The 23642-nt window shown below is 42.2% G+C and overlaps 1 protein-coding gene across 4 annotated transcripts in view; it reads left to right on the top strand.

The window, feature by feature from the left end:
• The window catches only part of GRIA1 (glutamate ionotropic receptor AMPA type subunit 1), a 527971-nt gene that overhangs the window by 173286 nt on the left and 331043 nt on the right, over positions 1 to 23642 (top strand). The window lies entirely within an intron of this gene.

Raw genomic sequence — 23642 nt, 5'->3', positions numbered from 1 at the left:
GATAGACTTTAAAATCTGAAAATGGTTCATTCCAAAAGCAAGGCTCAGCCATAAAGTTAAAGCCAACGCCATTGATGAAAAATAGAGGCGTGCTGTGAAACAGAAAGTCCCGAGCTGCGAGATGCATTCACTACCCTATTGTTTTCACGTTTACAGACCTCATTTGCACTTTCATTACCCCGGCCGTGGTCCCCGGAGACATGGCCTGATGGCAATTTTGGAAATGAGCCGAAAATGCCCCAGGCTCCTGCTGAGCCAGAGTGCGACAAGGAACCTCTGGCTTCAAGCAAACAACGCTCTCCTGCCTGCTTCTGCGGCGTCTGCATAGTTGCCTGCGTAGAATGAGATGGAAGATGTTTTCTTCAGTATGGTTTTCAAGGCTGTAATCAGGCAATGCTTTCCAGGTGCGTGAAAAAGCGCCTTGTTCCCCCAGCGTGAACGTATGCCGACATTTTGTGTAGACGGAGCCCTGTTGTTATCTCCTTTTATGTGAATCTGATAAGTCTACAGTGGTCCTGGCAGGGCCGCTCTAATTATGCAGTAATTGAGGACCACGTTATGCAGCAGCATTGGCTAAATGATGTGGCAAGTATAGTCAAATTATATGGCACAGCCTGTGACAGTATCCACTAGGACGTCGCCCCACTGCTTTCTCGCAGTGCGAAAAGCAGAAACATAAAATGGTAAAACGACTCTTTTATGTGTCTGCTTCTTGCACTGCGAGAAAGCAGAAGCAGAAGTGTTTGGTTGCTGGTGGGCGGGACCGCTCTGCGAGCAGGGCTGGGCCGGGAGGAGTGGTATGCCCACTCCTGAGTGAGCATAACTGGTTTGGTCGGCTCTCTGAGGGGCGACCAACCCAGTCATGTGCACTCTGCCCTTTCTCCATGCAGGCTGCACTTTAACCCCTTCGCTGCTGATGCGAGCTCAGCTCGTCATCAGCCACGGATGTCGTGTGCGGATGACGAGCTGAGCTCGTCATGTAACGCGGCTTTTCGTAATTTGCCGCGCACAGCGGGAAAAGCCGCCGCAGCGATACGGTTAATACTGTCTAGAAAAGAGTTTCCCCTGATTGGTACCAGTTTAAGTAGAATACAGAAGCCAGCAACTTGAAGATGACCAGCTAACATTTGGAAGAATCTGCCATGTATTTGCAAAAAGCGGGCACGGGCTAGGGTTCAGTGTGTCCTGTCCACAATTACACCCTTTAGAACCCAGTACTTAAGGGAATATGCAGATCTTGAAGTTAGACAATGATCCCGCCCCGTTACACACAGACTGGCTTCTTGGATTGCTGATGTCATTGATCATGCGCTATGTGATGCCCTTCATGATGTCTTGTAGATGCCTTCCCTAGGGTTATAGTTATCATTTTCTGATTGCATCTGTGATTTAATTCATGGTTTGATACCATTTATCATGTAACGTAAGATTTCATTCATGAAGTCAGTCACAGACACATTCATGTCATTTCTTTCTATTTCGTTCAGGTCGTAGCTTATGAAGCTATTCATGGTGTCATACTTATGTCATTGAAGGTGTATTATCATTCATGATGTCTTTGCCATGCCAGGTTTGAAGTCTTTTGTTGTGTGATTCGTGGTGCCACTGTGGGGTGAGTCATAAAATCATTGCATGAACCTATGTCAGTAAAATTTGTATATGGTGAACCCAGCCCGTTGGCAGCGGAGCGCTGTTCAGGGTCAATGGCAGAGACTGAGATACAGTCAGAGCGTGACAGAGTGGAGGCTGGTCTCTGAGGATGGAGGTGGTCGGTGTTGTCCTGGAGATGCTGTGTTCTTTAATGGAATGTGTCTTTACATCTTTCCTAAACTGGATCAGGGTTGGGTGGTCCTGATGGATACAGGGATCTCATTCCAAATCTTGATGGAATAGATGAACAAGTCCTGTTGCTTACTTTTGTCTTACACTTCCTCATCTCCAGTCTGATGGGGTCTTGGATGAGTGTGGCAAAAAGCTCCTGCAGATGGTGATCTTGACTGGCGAGCATTCTCAACGTCATAAACAGCATAATCCATATTATTCATTCATCCTGTCATGTGTAATGGTAATGTTTTCTCATGTTGTGCAATATGTCATTTGTGATCTCATTCATCTTGTCACTCACTACATCATTCATTATATCATTATCATTCATTGTGTAATTCACAATGAAGGTATAATGTCACGTGTGACGCCGTTCGTGATGTCATTGTTGAACATGATGTCAGTCTTAGTGTATTTTACGGTGAGTCAGTGAAGTAAACAATGAAGAGTTGACACTAAGTGTCACCTACTGCACTTCATGGAGCACAAGATTTTTCCAAATTTTTCTGGGTTGAACTTCGAGTCCTCTTGGCCACCAGATATTGCGGCCTTGTTTTGCGTGCCTGTTTCAGTGCCATTGGCGGAGCAGGTTGTTAGCCTCAGTGGTTTCACAGTTGTTATTTTATTGGGCCTGAACTCGAGGATGCAGGCCCAACCTCTCTGTCCTGCCCCCTTCCCAGCATGGCTTGCAGCCACCTTCCCAGCATGGGTTGCAGCCCCCTTCCCAGCACAGATTGCTCCCCTTCCCAGCACGGGTTGCTCCCCTTCCCAGCATGGGTTGCAGCCCTGCCGCTAAGAGGTAGTGTCTGAAGTGAGGGCCTTCTTGCATGAGGAAGAGGCATGGGCTCCTGCAATGCAGCCTGACAGATGAAAAGCGACGATACAGCACCAGCCCAGGAGCTTGTTGCAAGCAGAGGACAAACTAAATCTTTCTGACATGTCTGTTGTTGTAACATCTCATTTGCGGCTCAGCTGGTTGCTAATAAGCCTTCTTGCTCGGCTTCTCTGGCTCCCTCTCCTTCAGTGTTTTTCTTTTTAACCCCTCTTCATCTTAGACTCCCTCCTTTTCTTTTCTTTCCCCATTTCCTCATTGTTTATCTTCCTCTTTCCACCTTTGCTCCCTTACTCTTTTTCACCCCCGTTTGTCCCATCACACTATTTTTCTCCCCTGTTCTTTATTTTCCTGTACTTAAAATATATGTTACACAAAGAGATGATGGACGGAATGCTGAATATTGTCAAACATTCACCACCAGTACAGAGACCTGAACCTAAATCCATCATTCCCAGGATGCTTGTTTTCCGGTCCAGTGAGGACCTGACTTGGCAGTTCGTATTGGACTGTCGCACAAGGAGCAGGGTCAAGACTGATGTGCATATGGCTGGGTCCAAACTGGGGTGGCACGGTGATCCAAAAAACGATGGATTTAACCCAAATCTGTGAATTGTGGTCAATGTTTGACAATGTTCAGCATTCCGTCCATCACCTTTTTGTGCTGCTTTAGTTACCCTAAGTGGTAAGGGTATGTCCAGACATAGGTCCAATGCTCAGTATGCCACTGAATTCAAGCTAGCATGGCTGATGACCGGGGATACCCCAAAACTGGTCCCAGGATGCTTTTTTTACTGTCCTGGGAGGACCTGGCTTGGCAGTTTGGGCTGGATGGTTTCCATGTGGTGCAGGGTTAAAACGGATTTGCATATGTTGGCTCCAAACTGGGGTGGTGGGGTAAGAAAAAAACAATTGATTTAACCCAGATCTGGGACTGGGGGTAAATGTTTGACAATGTTTAGTATTTTGTCCATCATCTTTTCGTGCTGTTTCAAATATAGGTCTCACATGTCTATCTTCATTTCCCCATATCTCTTCTCCCCTCTTTTTCTCCACTCTCTCTTACTGTTTTTGCCTCATGACTTTTTAATTTCTCTCTAGTTCTTTCCATCTTTGTCTCTGTTCTTTTCTTATTTCTCTCAAGAGGTCCAAGTTTGTCTCTGTTGGCCCCTGTGTGTCCATTTTGATCTCTACTTTTTCTACTCCCCCCCCCCCCCCCCCCACAGTCTCTGTTGATACATGTTGTCTCATTTGGGTTCTCCATCTCTACTTACCTCTCACTTTCTTTTGTTTTTGTTTTATTTACTCAAAATAAATGTGCTTGCAGTTTTTGTAGCACTATGATCTTTCTCAGTTCATAAAGTCATAGCCGTTTGCCGTTTGATGATGAACCAAGAGATGAATGACAATCAAATACAGTTTTTGTGGTTCACTGATCACATCATGGCTGGTTGGCATGGTTGTGTTTTTTCCACCACCTATCCTCTTGGCAGCCATATTCCTAACCACAGGTAGGTTGTTGTTGATTTCTGCAGTTGGAAGAGATGGAGGGGTTCACAACAGTGCAGATGCTGGGTGACAGCTTGGATCACTATCTTTGCAAGTTTTGGCTATATGTAGCTGGTTAACTTAACTGATTACTTGACTGGTTTCACTGCTGCACTTTGCAAGAGCCGCTTCCTGATGCCTCGTTAACCTGTTACTTCATGGAAACCTGCAGGTCAGAAGGGCTATTGTAGGTGTTAACAGCAGACCATCGATAGATAGTATTGATCTGTGCCGGCCAGTAATTGCCTCTAGTGCAGTGATACTCAAAGTACGGCCCTCCTGACCTTTACTTGTGGCCCCTTGAGAAGCAGCAGCACTGGGGTGCTGTTTAAACGACAGCAAACATTTTAAAAACACAGAGTTGTTTCAAAATCCAAAAAGTGTTATTCATCGCCCTGTAGAACCATTTCACTTTAGTAAATCAAATTTTAGCAGTGCATTCAGAAGTATAAGTGATGGTTTTCAAACATGAATTTATGCTTCCTCTCTCATTCCTCTATCCCATTATACAGCGCACATTCTGAAGTCATATAATTTGAGTTCTTCTTATATGTGATAAGGAAGAAAAAGGAGGTAATTTGAAATTTGAAATAAATAAATAGCCCAGGGTCACACAATTTGGTCAAGTGGAGGAAAAGCTGGGATTCATCCCAGGTTTTCTGGTTTCACATTGCACAATTGAGTTTGGCCACTAAATATATATGCTTTGTTTCCCCTACACTGACTTTACACCTCGGCTGGCATCAGTGTGGCCCTCGGTCACACCAAAGACCAAACTTTGCGACCCTGGGAAAATGTTTGTGAGTACCCATGCTGTAGAGGAAGGCTCTTCCCTGAGTAATAATGCTCTTTGCTTTTTGCTGCTTGTCTGTCTCCTATTGCACCCTCACCTTTTTCTGTCGTAGGCCACCTCTGAGTTTCTTTCTGCATCTCGAAAACCCATTATAGTACCGCTCAATCTCAAACCCCCTACTTTCTTTTCCTCTTTTTTTCTAGTTTCTTCTCCCATCTTCTTTTTCCCTCTCAATATTATTCCTGTCTTGCTCCTTCTCTCTCACTTTCTTTCATTCTCCCTCTTTTTCAGTGGGTTTATCCCATCTTTTTTACATTCCACCACTGCTCCCATGTATTTCAGTTTCCACTTGTCTTTCCTCTGATGTTGCTGCTTCATCTCCTGTCTTTTGTACTCCAGTCTCTCATTATCTGTTTACACCAGTTTCTTCCTTTCCTCTAGCTATCCTCTCTCTTTTTCTCTCCCCCCTCTCTCAAATCTGTCTCTCTCTCTCTCTCTCTCTCTATATGGCTCCCTTCATCTTGTACTATTTGAATATTTCTTCCTACCTCTCTCTCTCTTTTTTCCTCTCTTACTCAATGTCTGTGTGCATATGTTGGCCATATAGAATCACAATTTCCTGGGGCCTGCCCTGCTGCACCTAGCTACTGAATGAATGAAATGCGCTATAAAAACATAGGGCATATTATCAAGAAAAGGCGTTAACATTATCGCCGCTTTAGCGGCAGAAACCTGCTGCTAAAGTGGCGACAATGTGCTTGATAATACGCCCTTGTGAATTCCCATAGAAGCCCATGTTCTGGAGTGAACATGGGCTTTCATGGGAATTCTCTACGGCGTATTATCAAGCCCATTTTCGCCGCTTTAGCGGCAGTCTTCCCTCTCCTCATCTCTATTCCCGTCCGTACTTCTCTTTCTTCCACCATTTTCCTCCCTGTCACTCCCTTTTCTTCCCTTCCTCCCCCACTCTTACAGCGAGTGGCTCTAGCATCGCTGGAGTCAGGTTTCTTTTCCCCTCTGCTTGGATGACACGAACTTTTCTTCTTGGTATTGTCTCATGAAACAAACCAAAGCCTGCGTCACTGCGGCGGCCCCCGCGCCCTTCTGCTCTGTCGATTATTCAAATCTTGGTCTGAAAAGAGCATACTTTCGGAGTGAAGGAGAATAAGGAACAGGGCACTAGGGGCTCCTGGGGCGGGGTTGGTGTGGGACGGAGGGCTGCAGGCTGGGGGGGGGGGGGAGATACATCTCTTCCACTACAGGAAATCTACAATCCAGCAATCCAGTCGCAGGAGCCGGCTGTCTCCCCTTCTTCCTCTCATTGCCTTATGGCACAGGGCTGATGAAAACCCTGCTCCGGATATCTATCAACGGATGGCACTGGCCCGACTATGCCCGTGTCCCCAATCACAGCACCTAGCACTGCATTTCTTACTTAGATCTTTCTATAGCGCTGACATGGTTCGTACATGGTGGTAAAGCGCTTTCCATAGAAACTGATGAGCGATACGATAATAGTTTAAACAGGCAGTAGTCCAGAAACAAGGAAAGGCTCCATGAATATGGCATTTTTAGCAACGGGGAGGCAAACTGGGGATGGTGGGCACCGAAAGGTCTGTGTGCAGATTGTAAGCACAGCTCTCCAAGTGTAGAGGGCGGATGTTATCCCTGCTTATGAGTCTGCCCAAGAGTCTTCTGCATGCCTGAGTTGGGGCATCTGGCGTACTGTGGACACAATCAGTACCGCTGAGTAGGAGCTCCTAGAACAGAACTGAGGATATTCCACGCCAGTCCTCCAGGAAGCACCCCTGGCATAGGGATCAAGAGATCTATATCCCTAAGGTGGACTTTCTGGCTCAGAGAAAATGAAATACATACAGCTGAGCCACAGACAGCACTAGCAGAGGGCGGAGACATCAACCCCCTCAGTCAGAGCAGTGGCATTGGGCGGCTGAATTCAGTCACCACAAGCCTTCTCTTCCACGGCACAGCTTTCTCTGGTGGCCATGGTGGCGATAAGCCTGGTTACGCCCGAGCATCCTGTGTTCCATTGATAGTTGTAAAATGTGTGTTCCTGGTGACACAAATAATGTATTGGGCCCACGTGGCCATGTTTAGTAAGGTCAGATTCATTAGAACTCGTACCCCCTAGAACCTATGGCACATGTCTGGAGAACACTCCATTCTGTCCATGACGGCTTCAGGTGCTGTAGAGCATTACTCCACAGTACCACTATCTATAACTCTGGACCATTACGTTACGTCATTTGTCACCATCCGTGGTGTGGAGAGCGCTGGCATCACAGCAGAGCATTTTGGGGGTTAGTCTTGGTATCAGGGTGCCCTGGGTGGTCTGAGTATGGTGGTCTGAGGGTGTCTCTGGGATCCCACTGCTATCCTCTGTTTCTCCATCTGGGGAAAACACTGAGGGCCCAACTCACAAAAAAATGATACGTTTGCACCTACAGATGTGCACCCTATGAGGTATGCAGATTTCCAACTTAAACGTTAGAGTAACCCCAAACCAACCTATTGGCAGCAGTGTGCGATATGTTGCACTGTGTCATATTTTATGTGTCTGTGTTACATTAACCTGTAAATATAGATTATTTGTATTGTTACTAACTTGTGGTCATGCTTGAAATGGGGCTCGTTTCTAACCCCTTTCATCAGACCGTAATCAGGATTGGTACTGTGTGGCTGCTGGGGGTGTTCAGAAATGTTCTTAGCAATGAAAGACAGGCACTACTAAGCTTGTTTCCAAAAACGAGTTTCGTGACCAGCTGGTAGCTTGGAATCATTAGTCTCAGGGAGAGCTTGGAAGATACTGGGGAGCACAAGGAAGTCTCATAGACCCTAAATCCACCACTACTGCCCTTAAATCTACGCTTCCCTGGTCTAGGATATAGGCATTGTGCAAGGCAATATGGTATGCATCTGATTTTACTCACTCCACCTCTCAGTTACCCTCTCATTAGAATATACCTCTTGAAGCTAGCAGACAAACATGCAATATTTAGCAATATCTAAGTTCCATAGCATTGCAGCAGACTGAGATTTTGTACCGTTATCGGATTCTGCTGGGATTACTCTTATCCGAAGTTACTTCACATGATTTGATAATCTGAATAAGACGTGATATAAGGACACTGAGTCTGGAGATAGGGGTGGAATGACTACCTTCATACTCTACCCCTCCCGCCAGATGAGTCCACTTCCCGAACACCATATGTATACATGACTCATCCTGCTCTCAAAATCCTGTTTCCTATTCTCCGCGCCCCATGGATGTGCCCAGTCCTCACCTACATATTGACCCAATTTATTGTTCATGATGATCAATTGTTGTAGGGTTCCAATCTCTGGGGCGCATTCTTATCACACATCGCTCTCACCGCACCACTGAAGTAGCCTCCCACAGCACCAGTTGTTTCTTGATTGTTGCCTGCAAAGGCAACCCAGTTTTTGTTTTGGTTTGGGTATGTGACACGCATTGAGGAGATGCAGTTTTGTGTTCATATGTTTTAGGATCAATAGAATGTAGGTCCAGTGATTTCCAGGCTGGTACCGCTCCTCTCCCGTCAAAAGGTCTGATCAGCAGCCTCTCTGTGGGCTGCAGTGCCCAGTTCTGTCACTACATGATTGGACATGTCTGCCTTACTTAAAAAACAGACTTTCACTTTGCACCGTTGGCATGAACTGCCTTCACTTGTCACTCGGTGCCTGTCGCTTTACAGCAATTGGATGTAACAGGAGAATCCCCAGCTGCAGCAGCAAACCTTTGGGAGTAAAAATAACTCATAACTGTGAAGATCTGTCAGCGACTGCAGGAAAACCCTCCTGCATAATATGTCAGTTTCAGGAAGCAGGGATTTACACCCAAGCAAATATGGATTCATTCCCAGGAGTAAAAGGATTCCGCCCATTTAAGCCAGGAATCCTGGATTTAACATCAGGGATGTAGACATTATCATAGAAAAGGAGAGAATACAAGGATTTGCATCACATATTTTTGTGTTCATTGGTTTAGAACAAAGTAGTGAAAGACACATACATAGTGTGGAAGTCTGAGGTGTATGCACATCAGAGCATTGAAGGTAAACTAGAATACAATTAAGAGAAATAAGCATGGAGGCCAGAAAGAATTGAGAAATATACAATTGGCCAGGAGGCGATAAAGGTTTTGATAAATTTAATGTAAGAAATTTGGCAAGATTCACGAATGTTATACATCTTGAATCAACAAGATCTAGAGATAGAAACTCGATGGTGTCCTGAAAGAGTGAATAGATTCTCACAATGCTGAAATTGGCAAATCAGTGAAGAGAGGTTTTAGGAGGAGAGTAGTGGGTAAATTGACCCCCAGGAGAAGGGTATTGCAGTTGAACACTCCCCTTGCTTCCTTCATTGAATCTTTTTTCCTAGGTCCCCTTTTTGCAAGGGAATCACTTATTGTAACTACAGTGTGGGTAAGTGTTGAGTCCATCACATGATATTATATCTGGTACTGAGAAGTTTGGAAGGAATATACACTGTTGTAAACATTGAACTCATTCTGGGCTTAAGATATGATAGCGTTCCTTTATATGTTCGTAGAGATGTGAATAGATATTAGTATTGTAAACAGCAATAAATCATTTATGTAATGTAGGGAAAAGGTGAGAAAGTCCCAGCAGTGTTAAGAGATTTAGACCATTGGGTTTTTGAGACATGTTGCACTGAAGATTGTCCTCCATGTTATCAGACATGTTCCCTTCCTATATGCAAGGTTATAGTTGTTTCTTGAATCACCTGTCTGGATGAGAGATTGAGGTTTTGTTTTTATCAGGATGTTGCTAGATCATTTAGGGTCCTGGAGCTCCTCATGTAGAGCCTCCAGATTAAGTAATTTGTATCATACTCAAGTGAAGGCAGAGTCAGGGCTTTGAGAAATAGCTACAGAACTACAAATTTCGTACAGGGATCTGCAAAGAATTGAAAACTCAGAGCAAATTCCTTTCAGTAGAGACTGACGAAATGTGCTGGTCTTTCATAAAGTGACTTGGGGCTTGATTTAGATCTCAGCAGATGGGTTACTCAATCACAACAGTGACAGATATCCCGCCCACCGAAATATTAATCCCATAGGTTATATAATGGGATTTATATTTCGGTGAATGGGATATCCTTCACCATTCTGAAGGAGTAACCCATCCACCAAAAGCTAAATCTGGCCCTCAGTCATGGTCTGACCATGACTGTGGCTATATTACTAAATCCAAAGTTTTCATGCTGAGGCAGACAACAAGGTTTATTATGTTGTCACTTTATGGTTAAGGGCAAAGATTATTTGGGTGAAACTTCAGCTCTCAACCTGTCTGACACCTGTGTGGCCTTGCCCACTCAGAGGGTATAATCTACTTTGGGAAGGGTGGTCTGTAAAAGGGAATGCTTGAAAAGAGGCAGAATAATGTACTTTTTATAAAACTGGCAACACATCTAATTTTCTAATTGGCTTTTGTTAGACTAAAGCGTGTGTTTAGGTAAGGATAAACAGCCCAACTAAGTGCTCAAAAGAAATATAGCATGTTACATGCTATTACATTGCGTTCCTTTCCAACTCGGTCGTACAAACGACCGTGTTGTTAGCACGCAATACCTTTACAGCGCAAGTTATTAGATCGACTTGCTGTAGGGGGCACACTGGATTTAGGAATATTATAATTTACTAATCCAACTCCAGCCTGCACAACAGTAGAGAAGGTGTTGGAATAGGGAATTAGACTATTCCTTAGGTTAGAGCGCTCCCTACAGCAAGTCGATCTAATGACTTGCGTTGTAAAGGCATTGTGTTCTAACAACGCGGTCGTTGTAACAACCGTGTTGGAAATTAACTGCGATGTAATTACTGCATTGTTAACAATGTCTCCCGTTCAAAAGTCGAGACTATTAAATCTTCGATCTTATACATTTGGTGTCTATGGCGTGGATCATTATTATCTTATTATCTTACCCAATATAATTTTGCCATCTTGGTTGGTGATTTTGCAGCAATGGGGGAGCGGCTCATTCAAAAATGTGGACACATTGACAGATAAAAGGCCTGAAATAGCTACATTGTACAACAACTTAAAACTATGTGAATGGGACAGAATTCCATGATAATTTTGACAGGTGAGTAGGCAATAGTGGGGTTGATCTTAAGGTACTCTCAATGGAAAATGACCTAGGTAAATGCTAGGAGGTTCAGTTGCACAAGGTCAATTCACCAGACCAATAGTTTAGTGTTGACATAGAAGGTCTCATCAATCCTTCTCCCAGTGATTATATTCAAAGAGACTGAACAATGAATAAAGATTTACTGATTGCACAATGAAGATTGCTGGGTTTCTTAACTTAACCATCATAATGTTCCTGTTCTTATAGCTGCACTCAATGAAACAAACATGTTTGATATATTCATACCGGCACATTTCCAAAAATGATAGATCAAAATGTGAATCAGATGAACATTGAAGTTGTAGGAGCCATCCTGTTAATATTGTTCATATGTGCATTACGTGTTCTAAGATAGTTAAGTGTAGAGCTCAATTTTAAATAGAATGCCTTTGACCTCGAACCCCACTTCATACAGAAGATCCCTGTATTGCATATAAAAAAATATTGAAATGTAAAATAGTAATAGAATAAGAGAATTCATGATGGCCAAGAAGAAACTTTTTTCAAAGGTGGGTGCATGAGATGTAAAAGTATAAACTTTACATAGTGAAGTATAAACATGAGTAATATGGAGAGATCCGTATAATTTATGACAACATTTTCAATGGGGCTGCCTAAATATGTTCATTTGATTCTACCTAATCAATTGCTGCTACTTCTGTGTTTAATAATGAAGAGATGTACAGACATACTCCTATTCTCATGTTGTATATGGATCCACTCACTCTGTTGCTTTAGAAAATACATAAAAAAAGATTGCCAATATTGGAGTGTACGAAGAGCATACTGGGATTATGAAAACTAGGACAGTAAAATTTGACAAAATATATATTCTAAACTGAGATTTTGAAACTTAGAGTGAACTGATACTCTGAAAATTTAGAGTACTTTGGGATTGTGAAACCGTGGCATTACTCAAATAATTGCAATTGAAATCTATCAGGATTGCCAAACTGGTAATGTACTGATAAAGCCGGTAGTGTTGAGAGATTGAAACTATGAATGCAGTGATAATATGGTATTGGAATTGCATTGGCATTGTGAAACTGGGTATTAATTAGGATTGTGAAACTAGGTGCAGATATGGTTTGTGAAAAGACAAGTGTGCCCGCTATTAAAAACAATGTAAACGTAATAGGAATGTCAATGTGGAAGCCCACCAAGACCTTTATAAGGGGTTTAGTGAAATTCTGGAAACCCAGCATGAATTGGGATTGTTAAATCTGACAAGTAATAAGAATGTCAAATTGCAATTGTGCTGTCCAACTAAACCATGAGTGTACTTGGATGGTCAGTGAGTGTACTGGCATTAGGAATCCCCCAGTGTGCTGGCATTAGGCAAACTGATAACGTTGTTGAGATTGTCAACCAGGGGACATGTTTACTTTGTGCAATATGCACGCCTACTAAATCTCTACAGGGTTTACGAACACCAGGTATGCATTGTGCCTTTTAATTTGGGAAAAGGCCAGTGTGTTAGGATTGATGAAACTGGGATTGTACTGTAAACATTCAAATATGTAATGGCTCAATTAGCAGCACGTTTACTGGCTGTTTTCATACTGAGAAAAATGCCAGAAGGTCCAAACTGAAAAACAAAAGAACTGTGAAAAATGTAGGTATGTTTGTATAATCAAACGAGAAGGGCACCAAGTTGTGTAAACTAGGGATGTGCTGGGGTGGGATACAATGGAGCTCACTGAAAGTGTGAGTATTATGAGAATATTACATTTACAATTCAATATTAAGGAATATATATATTGTAAGATGTGGTATTGTTAGGGAGAGCCCATGTTACATTTGCAGGTTTTATTATTTTGACAGCAGTAATAATTCATATTTGCAGAATTTAGATGTGTGTTAATGAAGGGGGCATCTTGAATTGGGATTTGGGTTAAAAACTCAGATGTAGCATGACAGATTCAATAACATTCAGTGAACTTCAAGTCCAGCCAGTGCTATCCTCAGTGAAGGACAGAAACTTTTGGGTTTATGTAGGGCTTGGCAGAATGGGAGGAATGCCACAAAACACTGCTCCTTCCGCACCGACAAACCTGTGGTTTCATGCTCTATCTAGAGTCAGGGCAACTGCGGACTAACTTCCAGAGTCAATATAAAATCTCCCCATGCATCAGGTCCAATAACGTTTGCAAAGTGGAAGCTTCGAGTATGGTGCCTACTCAGCAAAGTTCACTGATCTGAATGGTGCCCCAGCGGCAGTAGAGCTCTCTCCACAGCAGTGAGATCCCCGCCAGGCAGACGGGGCTCTCTAAATAAAGCAGGTGGCCCTCTGCCAGGGTGGCGGAGGGCATGGCTTCCACCACCAGGGCAGGATTTTTGGACGTCCACCAAGGTCTTAATAAGGCTATTTGAGCAAGTCAAAACAATATGATATAAAATGAAAAACAGAAGGTAGCAACACATTCTGTGGAATGACTTACATTGCCCCTAACATGTTATTAACTTTTACACACTACATGTGAGATTTTCTAAATGAATAGCACTGTGGCCAATGTTTTCCCATGGGGCTGCACGTGGGTCAACTCTGAGAATTTCAGGTCTCGCCAGCTCTATAACTATATTATTTACAAACATACCTTTGATTATACAGCCACCAGGTCACAGATGCCTTTAAAAATGATTCTTGCTAGCAAATGTGTCATGGTATCTATCTCTCTCTCTTCTTCAATGGCTCTGGTTCAGGGTGCATATTACAAACATTTAGTGGCATTAGCTGCAAGCTGCTGAGTTTCTAATTGCAAAAATTAGAATCTCCCAGTGGCGGCTCCCCCGCTAAGGAAGAGGAGCGTCACTCCATTCCCTTCAAGCAGGAAAAGAAAGGGAAAAATAAAATGATAATAACTTAATTTTATTATAATTTAATTTTGTCCTCCTGCTGCGACAGCTTGTGTGACGGGGCAGGCGGGGCTGAAGAGCAGGCAGGGGAGGAGGGTTCAATCATCCTAAAGTGTGCAATGACTGTTTGGTTGGCCCTCTCGGGCCGCCCAAACCAGTAATGCGCTCTTTCCCTGTTCTCCATGCAGGCTGCATTACAACCTGCCTGGAGAACGTGCCCACACCTCCAGCCCATGACTCAGCACCGTGTCACAGCGCTCAGACCGATCACAATGCTGCATTGCAGCATTGTGATTGGACATGGGAGCCTGTGTGCTGGGTGCTTACTGTTCCTGTGAGAGGAGAGCAGGAACAAAGACGCGGGACCTGGCGGCCAGGTAAGTGCTTTTTTTTTATTGTGACCCGCACATTCCCCTAAACCCCCCACCCACACCCACGAGCCCTGCCGGCCTCCCCTGGACTCTCCCCCCAAAAAAAAGCCCTCTACCCAAACAGAAGGGTTCCACATTATGTAGTCAGTGATGCCAGGACAGCAATGGGCAACTAAATTGAAACAAGGGATCTGTTTGCAGTGTTCTGCAGGACGAAGTTCAAGTATTTTCAAAAAGGGCAAAGGCTATTGTGAATGCAGAAATAATGGACAAAATAGATAATAGATTTAGAGTTAACTGCTATGAAAGGTAAAAGTTCTTCAGCTGATAGACAAGTACTGGTGAATTTTCCAAACAATATAACATTCAACAAAACACAATTTTTACAAAGCATTGATTGACTCACACTTAACCCCTTCGATGCTGATGACGGCCCCCAGCCATCATGCACTACGGTGGGCGTGTCCTGATTATGGCTGGGGGCCGTCATAAACCGGCCCACTCACGATTCTGCCGCACAGGCGAAGAATCGTGGCCGTGCCCAAGGGGTTAAAATCGAGTGATTCTCTTTGATTAAATACCAAGACTTTTGTTGATGCTAAGTTTAGTCTTGAACTGCTATCATTATATTTGGAGTTTCAGTAGAAGAATGAGATTGTGTGAATGCAACTAAACTGTAACATTATGGAGAAATTGATAGGGTGTTATTTCTGAAGAAACACATTAAAAATTAGGTACCAGCTATCAGATTTATTTGATGAGGAACTATTTAGAGAAAATAAAATTATAATGTGAATGGCAGTGATGTGGCATTTGAATATTAAGTCAACATAAATCAAAATCACATTGAGAATTGACCAAATAGGCTGATGTACCAATGAGTTTATAGAATAACATTGGAAAATTAATTATAAAATTGATGACACATAATTTCACTACAATTAGTTAATTATTAATGTATACTTAATAATGGTTGAAATGTGGGCAGCCCTGAGAAAGCAAGTGGACTGGTATTTCACATATTGGCAGGTAATGAGCTTAAAAAATGTTGGTCCCAACAGCCGACCCAATGTCAGCGGCCTTGCAGGACTGGGTTGTTACAGAGACACACTCTTTTTCAAACATCTCAAAAGAGCTGTTTTTTTGAAGGATGGGTTCTTTTTGGAGTTTGGGTTTTATTTTTTTGGGTTGTTTAACTGTTTTGTTTTCACTTTTTTATCATTGCCTATAGAATTTAGAGTCATGATCTTTGATAATTTGATTTTCAATGTTGGAACTCTTCTCCTTGCACCAGATGTCATCAGTAATGTCATTAATAAATGTAATTTGAGATGTCATCAGTAATGTAATATATGATATCATTAAACATGTCATGAGTAATGTAATATGTGAGGTCATAAGCAGTACATGGCGTAGGCGCAGGCTACAGTTAGCTTGTTGAACTATAATTGTTTTTGGGGTTTAAAATGTTACATTATTACCAACCTTTTCCCCTAACTATAACGACCCTTTAACCTTTGATTTATATGTCATTTTTGAGTTCTTTTTAACCACTTAACCGCGGCGTGAATTCCGCCGCGGTGCGGCAGTTTTAATCAGTGGCCAATGGACATGCGCAACACAACGGAGGTAGTGTTTGCAACGGCCGTTGGCCGACCAGAGCACTGAAGGGGTTAAGCAAGTTAAGATCTTTTTTATACTAACTATAACATCACTTTAATATTTGTTGCTTTCATCGAATTTCAAAGGGTGTACTTTAACGTAAAGGGCAATCTTATTACCATTTGGATTTTTTCAGTGAATTTCTATTTTTTTTAATGACTATTTAATGGTTTTTCTTACATACAGATGTTATTATCATATATTTATATACAGATAACGTAGCTGGATTTTAAAACAGCATAATGAATGAAGATTCTATTTGGAAAATGGAATCAATGCAGTCCTGAGATCTCTTGAGATATGCAGTGATCAGGAGGTATTGTCAGTGATGTTCAGTCCATCTGAATAGAGTGATTTTAAATGGTACATCCAGAAATTTTCTCTGGAGTTCAGTAGTTCTTCACATAAATAATGCATGTGGAGCAACTATTTTATTCAATAGGTTCTCCTCGTAACATAACTAATAACTGATGATGTTTGTAAAAGGTATTCACATGTGATGCACCTTTTAGAGTCATAGCACTGAATCCTTTACTTGTTACAGCTTGCTTAAGTTCAGCTCTCACAATAAAAGATTGCAAATTGGGAGGTCTTTGGTAAGCAATGACTGGCAGTTTTGGAAAAACCTTTTGCAATTGTTCACAAGTGGACATTAAGGGAAATGTTTTTGCATTATATTTCTGTAGTTGGGAGTTGATTTATGATTGTCAACCACAAATGGAATTCTCTCACTTTTGTTTCTGCTATTGGTATTCCAAATAAGTTCTCCCCTGGATAAAGGCAAGGACTTGTCAATTTGTTGCTGTATGATAATTCCAATGCAGTCTTGATGAAACGACAAGCTCATCAGCTGGTGCATGGGTGGGGAGAAGGCCATGTGCCCCAAAACATCGCTCACGGTAAAGACCAAAATGGTCAAAACACGTTGGAGTATTTGTTTGGTCTGATTAAAGGATACTTTGTGGCTACAGTTCACGAAGTGCATCGCTATTTCGTTTGATGGAGTGAAAAGTATCTCCACTTGTAAAATACCATGAGTTTGGACGAACAGATACAGACTCCTGTTGTATCATTTTAATAATTCTTTCTTTATTCTCAACGGTCTGCCATGATGTGTTTCAGACAAAACTGGTCCTGATCACATGATATATATATATGTTTTAACAACTTTGTCACTTGAACTTACTCTGGATTGGAAGAGATGAACAGCACTCCTTGTTTAGAATATTCAATTTATATTGTAACTTCACCAAAAGTGAATGTTTACACAGGGATAGTGTATATATCTTCATTCTCGGCGTTGGCAGAGGTGATGGATTGTATATATATATATATATATATATATATATATGTATATATATATATATATACACACACACATATATACATTTATGTATTTATATGTATATATATATATATGTGTGTGTGCATGTATGTGTATATATATTTATATGATGGCAGCTTTTTATCCACATGTTGTAAAATAAATACCAGCAGTTAAAGCATCGATTTCGCCTTGGAGTGCTGATTTTGCAGTCTGCGTACCCTTCAGTGCACGAAGCACTTTGGTGACGGGTTGGATTGGCATATATATATATATATATGAACCTGCAATCTTCACTACCTCCGTAGCTGCAGCAAATTGAAGAGACGGACCCAAGGCTGTTGGCAAGGTAAGATTTATTTTGCACCTCTCAACGGGCGACGCGTTTCGAGCATCACGTGCTCTTGTTCACGGAAAGTGAAAGGCGAGTGCAAGCTAAGTTTTAAAATGCACTCGCCTTTCACTTTCCGGACCTTACTTAAAGGACATAATGAGTTTAAACTATGCAGATGCAACAATACCCACTTAGGGGAAATTTCCCTAGTTTCTGGGACTACTTTTCCCATAAAGCATTGCAGTGATTTGTGTGAGCATGAGGCCCACTAGGGGGGCCAATCGGAGAATAAAAGCGGATATTGAATTAAGAAACAAATCTTTGATGCATCTGTAAAGTGCCCATGAAGAAGAGTCGTGAGGACTTGAAACGCGTTGGCAAATTTGAATATTATCGGATTATGGGGCGAGTGAAAGTGTAATCCGGATGGATGGCGAACAGTTGTGCCCTCCTGAGCTCTTGGGCAATTGTTATATATATATATATATATATATATATATATATATATATATATATATATATATATGTATATTATATATCCCAGTGATGGTCGCCGCTGGGTAGTTATAGTCAGGTCAACATTTCCATAGGAAATGTGTTTTTTGTGTTGCTAATAACGTTGGCACAGTTTGAGGAATCTTCACAAAACTTTCTAAAATAAGTGCTCTCTTTGCCTTGTTTGTGCATGGAACGTTTTGGGGCGATTTGTCAAGTAGGGGACATGATAAAGGGAGGTCCTAAAATGCAAAATCTCCACTCATCTTCCTTGAGAACCAGTATCAAAAAACTGTTGAACGGAATTACACCAAATTTGGCAATTGGGCAGGAATCTAGATCTTGGTCCGCAGATTGTGCTTTGGTGCAAATCACAGATCCATTCAGTAGCTTTTGAGAAATTAAGATTTAAAAATATTAAGTTTCACTTAGGGATTCCTTGTGAATTGCAAATCGCCCTACTTCATGAATATAAATGAGATAGGTTGCACTAGGCAGCCCATGAGGAATCACAGCCATCACAGGGATGGTGGCCTGCTGAAGTCAGCCGACCACCACGTCTGTGATTGCTTTTTAATAAAGCAATCTTTTTTTTTAATGCAGTCCGTTTTCCTTAAAGCACAATTGGATGTGTTTAAAAAGAAAAAGTTGAAACCTTAAAGTTTCATTTTTTAAGAGTAGGCAGTTATTTACATTCTCATTGGGGACCCCGTCCCCTTTCTGAATGGGTTACCAACCAGTTTTAAACTTATATTAAAGTGTTACTGTTGTACAACTAGAATTCGAGGGCAAAATAATAATACATACCATACTGATTCAGTATTTGGAAGGGATGCCTAAACACACCCTTTTCAAATACTGAATCCCAAATGCAAAATGTGATTCAGTAACAAGTTACCAAATCGCATTTTGCATGTTGTACATTTGAAAATGCATTTTTCTGGTCTGAAACGGATAAATTTTTCGAATAGGGGTGTTTGTGCACAGAAAAATTCTTTGTGCATCTGGCCCTTTGTCTGTTCCCATCTGGTGGAAACTTTAAAAATGCTGCCACCAGCTGGTAGCAGACTTGCAAACTGTTTACAGGCAGGGAAACAGACTAACATGTTGCTCCCGCCTGGAGGGAGCAACATAAATAGCTGCTCTCTCAGGGCAGGAGCAATGCTGGCTCGCGCACCATGCAGGGAGTTGGCTGATGATGTTGTGCTTGTTGGGTGCCCCATATGGTAACCAGAACACCTACCTATTTAAAATGCAGGCCCCGGTAGATGGGGTCTACGGGGTCGAAAAAGGCTCAAGGAGTGGGGGACGTGGCTCCCCTCCCCTTTAAAAAAAGCAGGCCATGGAGGAAGGAGTCTCAGGGAGAGGGCCCATACAGCTTGCTTAAAATAAATGGCAGGCACATGGGGGATGAGGTCCTTGTGCCAAAATAGGCTTTGAGAGGGGGGCTGCCTGGTTCCTCTCCCTTTTTAAAAAAGGTACGGCCCCAGAGGATGAGATCCCCGGTGCCTAATAAGGCTCAGAGAGGTGGTCTGCTCCACCCCTTTTTTAATTGGCTTTGGCCCTTGGGGGTGGGAGTCCCCAGGGCTTGATAAGACTCAGGAAGGAAGTCGAGCAGTCCCCTCCCTTTTTTCCCCCCAAAACAGCCCGGGTATGGGATGCAAGGGCCTAATAATGCTTGGGGAGTTGGGCTGCATGGCTCACTTCCCCTTTTTTGTAACCTTTAGCCTGTGTAGATGAGGATCCAAGGGACTAATAAGACTGGGGGAAGGGAGGCTGCACGCCTCTTCGCCTTAGATTTTAGACCAAGGTATGGGTTTTATGGAGCCCAAGAATGTTTGTGGAGGGGCAAAGTGACACCTCTCCCCTTTTAATTAGAACTGGCCCTGGGAGATGGGGTCCTCAAGTGCCTCAGGCTAATTAAGGGTCCGAGGAGGGCTGCAAGCCCTTGGTAATATATATGTTTCGGCCCAGAGGATTGGGTCCCAGGGCCCAAAGGCCAACCCTACGTTGCGCACACCAAAGTCTCTGCATACTGTGGGGGTGGCAGCCTGCTGGGGGTATGGCCACAGGGCCTGGAAGCAGGCCAAGCCCCGTGACCAACCCCCGGCTGTGCACTTCTAAAGGCTGTGCATAGCGTAGTGTTGGCTGCCTTCAGGTAGTTGGTAGCTGCAAGACAGGTCCTGTTGCTAACCTCACGCCATGCCTAGCTGTGTCTGGCAGTGGGTTGGCTGCCTCCGGGTGGTGGCCTGCAGGGTGTTTAATGGGCCCGGCTGCAAGTCTGGCCCTGCTACTAAACCCACGCTGCACGTGATGAAAGGCCTTACATATGGTAAAAAAATATTATTTTGTGTTAAACAAAAAAACTAGAAATTCACTGAAAAAAGCAAAGGTTAAAGTAATGGTATAGTTAGGTGAATATGTCAGTGAGAACATTAACGTTTTCTACTAAAAAAATCACAGAAATATACCAATTATTATTAGCAAAGCTATCACTTATGACATGTTCTATGGCATCATTTATGACATCATTGATGATATCTCAAATGACATTGTCAATAAAATCACTGATGACATCATCCAAGTTTCTTTTGTACACATAACCTCAGAATAATATGAAGCATAAATAATGCCATCACAAATACAACTCCGTTAGGTGTAGCAACCATGTGTTATGTGTTCAAAATTGACCTTGTGTTGCAGTATAGGTGTTAGTTGCTGGTTGGCATTTCGCAGATTGTAATCCCCCAGTACGAATCACAGAATAAGGATAAGATTTGTATTATTGGAGTAAAGAACGCCGGCTGTATCTAAAACAGAAATACCTGTCAACAAAAGAGCATATTCTTGGAAGCATCTTGGCTAATGATTTGTTTTTAAATTTGAACACTGATCTTGATTTTGAAAGGGCATTTTACCATTATCCTGCTGTGACCATTTTGTGCCCTTAATACATATCTTTATCAGTTTGAGATGTTCCTAATGTATTTTTTAAATTGCGACCGAACAATCGGAGAAACACAGAAGGAGAGAGGGATTGATGCCCCTCTGTTACTTAATCCACATGGGTATACCGATGTTAGGAGTCCTGGACACAGTTGTATAGAAAACCAGAAGAAGGTGGTTTGGAACAGTTATTGCCACCGAAACGCGTTGCCTTTAGTCATTTTGCATTAAATTGTTATTTTTTCTTGTGAAGTCATTTTAAATGTTCATATGCATATAATATGCTTTTTAACTGTGATTTGAAGATTAATGCGGACTAAATTGTTGAATTATGAGACGCTTATTTGTTCTATGTGCATTATAGCAAGGATTTTTTCTGGAAAATATTTGAGTGTATTTTATTGTATGATTGTGTATATTTTGTTGTTTAATAAAATCTATTGACTTAAAATTTTTTGATTCATATAAAACATGGGTTTTTAGTTGAATATTCACCTGGTGAATAAAACATTTATATACTATCATTTGGGATTTGCAATAGTGTGGATATGAGCGAAGTGTGAGTGAGTTTATTGATTCTTAGTATGCTATTGAAGAGACCCAGAGGGAATTTTCTTTGACTTAGTGTCAAAATTGACCTTATACATACACTTAATGGGTAGCCTAGTTCACATTAATAATCACCCACAAATACATAGGAAACCCTCATTGCACGCAGTGTTAAATATTTATTGAACTGTTCAGAGAAAAACAAGTTCCTCAAGATACTCAATGTCTGTTCCAAAATAATGCCCTACTAAGGACAGCTTCATCTGTATCAAACCCCTCTCAATCACCGAACTTACATTGAGAAATGAAGTTAATATGAGGACAAACTGTAAACAGTGTTTAGTCTATGGAGAGTTTACTCTGTACCACACGGTTTGCAGACAGGGAAATTATCATGGGAAATATACCACAGAGTATTAATAAGTATCTACTAAGAACAGTGTACACTCTATGCAACACTTGTCAAAAAGACACTATTCGCTTAAAATAACCACAGTCTGTAGGTGCTAACAATCATACTACATGCAACCTTCACACTGTCGGGAAGATTTTTATGACAGGCCATCTTCTGAAGCAAAAGAAGCACATGTACATAGGTTAGACCCTGGTGCATGCAGTCTTTTATGTTATGTAGAAAGTGTCATGTTAAGACAAATTCTCTCTAATAACTCAAGGCTGCTTACAATACTTAATATCCTTTTGCCCTGTTGGAAACTTTTTCTACAGAAGCAAAAATCTTGGGTGGAATTGACTGGACGCAAGTCATCAATTGTCATCTGCACACAGAGTTACTCGTCGATACAAAGATTTATAATGTGTTCAATACCTCAACACACCTATGAGGCATCATAAGCACATGCGTTTTGTAAACACACTCATTAGTTGGACATAGGCTGTACACAATTAGATAGAAAATGAATGTGCTTGTTACCCACCACTATGTAAACCATAGAACAAACTAAACATACTCTTTGGATGATGTCATCAGTGATGTCATCAGTGATGCCATAAATGATGCCATAGAACATATCATGAGTTATGTAATGTGTGAGGTCAGAAGCAGTGCATGGCGGGGTGCAAGTTGTAGTTAGCTTTGCTAACTTTAACAGGTGCATTTCTTTGTTTTTTTAGTTAAACACTTTAATGTTGTCACTGATATGCTCACCTAACTATACCATTAATTTAACCTTTGGTAAAGTATTTATGCAGTACCAAAACAGTAATAACGTCAAAACATCAAACATACAAATGCTATACCAAAACAGAAAAATGTAGTATATTTTAATAAACAAAATGACACAATGGCACCCTCAGTTTCCTCATCGACATGAAAAAAATGGCAGTGAGGAAACTCGTAACATGGATTCCTGGTGGTTGAAGCGGTCTAATGGTGGTCTGACCACCCAACTCATAATACGCGGTCGTACAACCGATGCAGCTATGGCTTTGCCTTTCCATCGGACCACCAAACTCGTAATCAGCCCCTAAGCCCGATTCCAATGTCAGATGGACCGGAGTCCGTCTGACATTGATTTGGAACTGGAACCAACTGAACGACCTCCAGTTGTCGGATCCAGCAGAGGATGTAAGATGTGACTGAACCCTGTTTGGTCGCAATCCTATACTTTACAATGGGAGCATGCTTTCTGAACAGAATGCATGCTCTCATTGCAAAGACCAGCGGTGCAGTTCATCCCTGCATCCTGTGGCAGGCACTTCATGGTGCTGGCCACAGTCTTCACGATCAGCAGGGGGCACCATATGTGCCCCCTAGGCTGCCATTCAGTGGCCTTGCACCCATGGGGGCCATGTTGGGGCCCCCAAAGACAAATTCCCAATGCCTTTCTCTGTTGGAAAGTTTGGCACAGAAAGGCAATGGTAATCTGCCATCGTAATCCCTCAGCCAGAAA

The sequence above is a fragment of the Lissotriton vulgaris genome, chromosome 7 (genome assembly GCF_964263255.1).
Source record: "Lissotriton vulgaris chromosome 7, aLisVul1.2, whole genome shotgun sequence".
Lineage (NCBI taxonomy): Eukaryota > Metazoa > Chordata > Amphibia > Caudata > Salamandridae > Lissotriton > Lissotriton vulgaris.
Note: the sequence above shows the minus strand (reverse complement) of the source record. Positions and strands in the feature narration are given on the sequence as shown.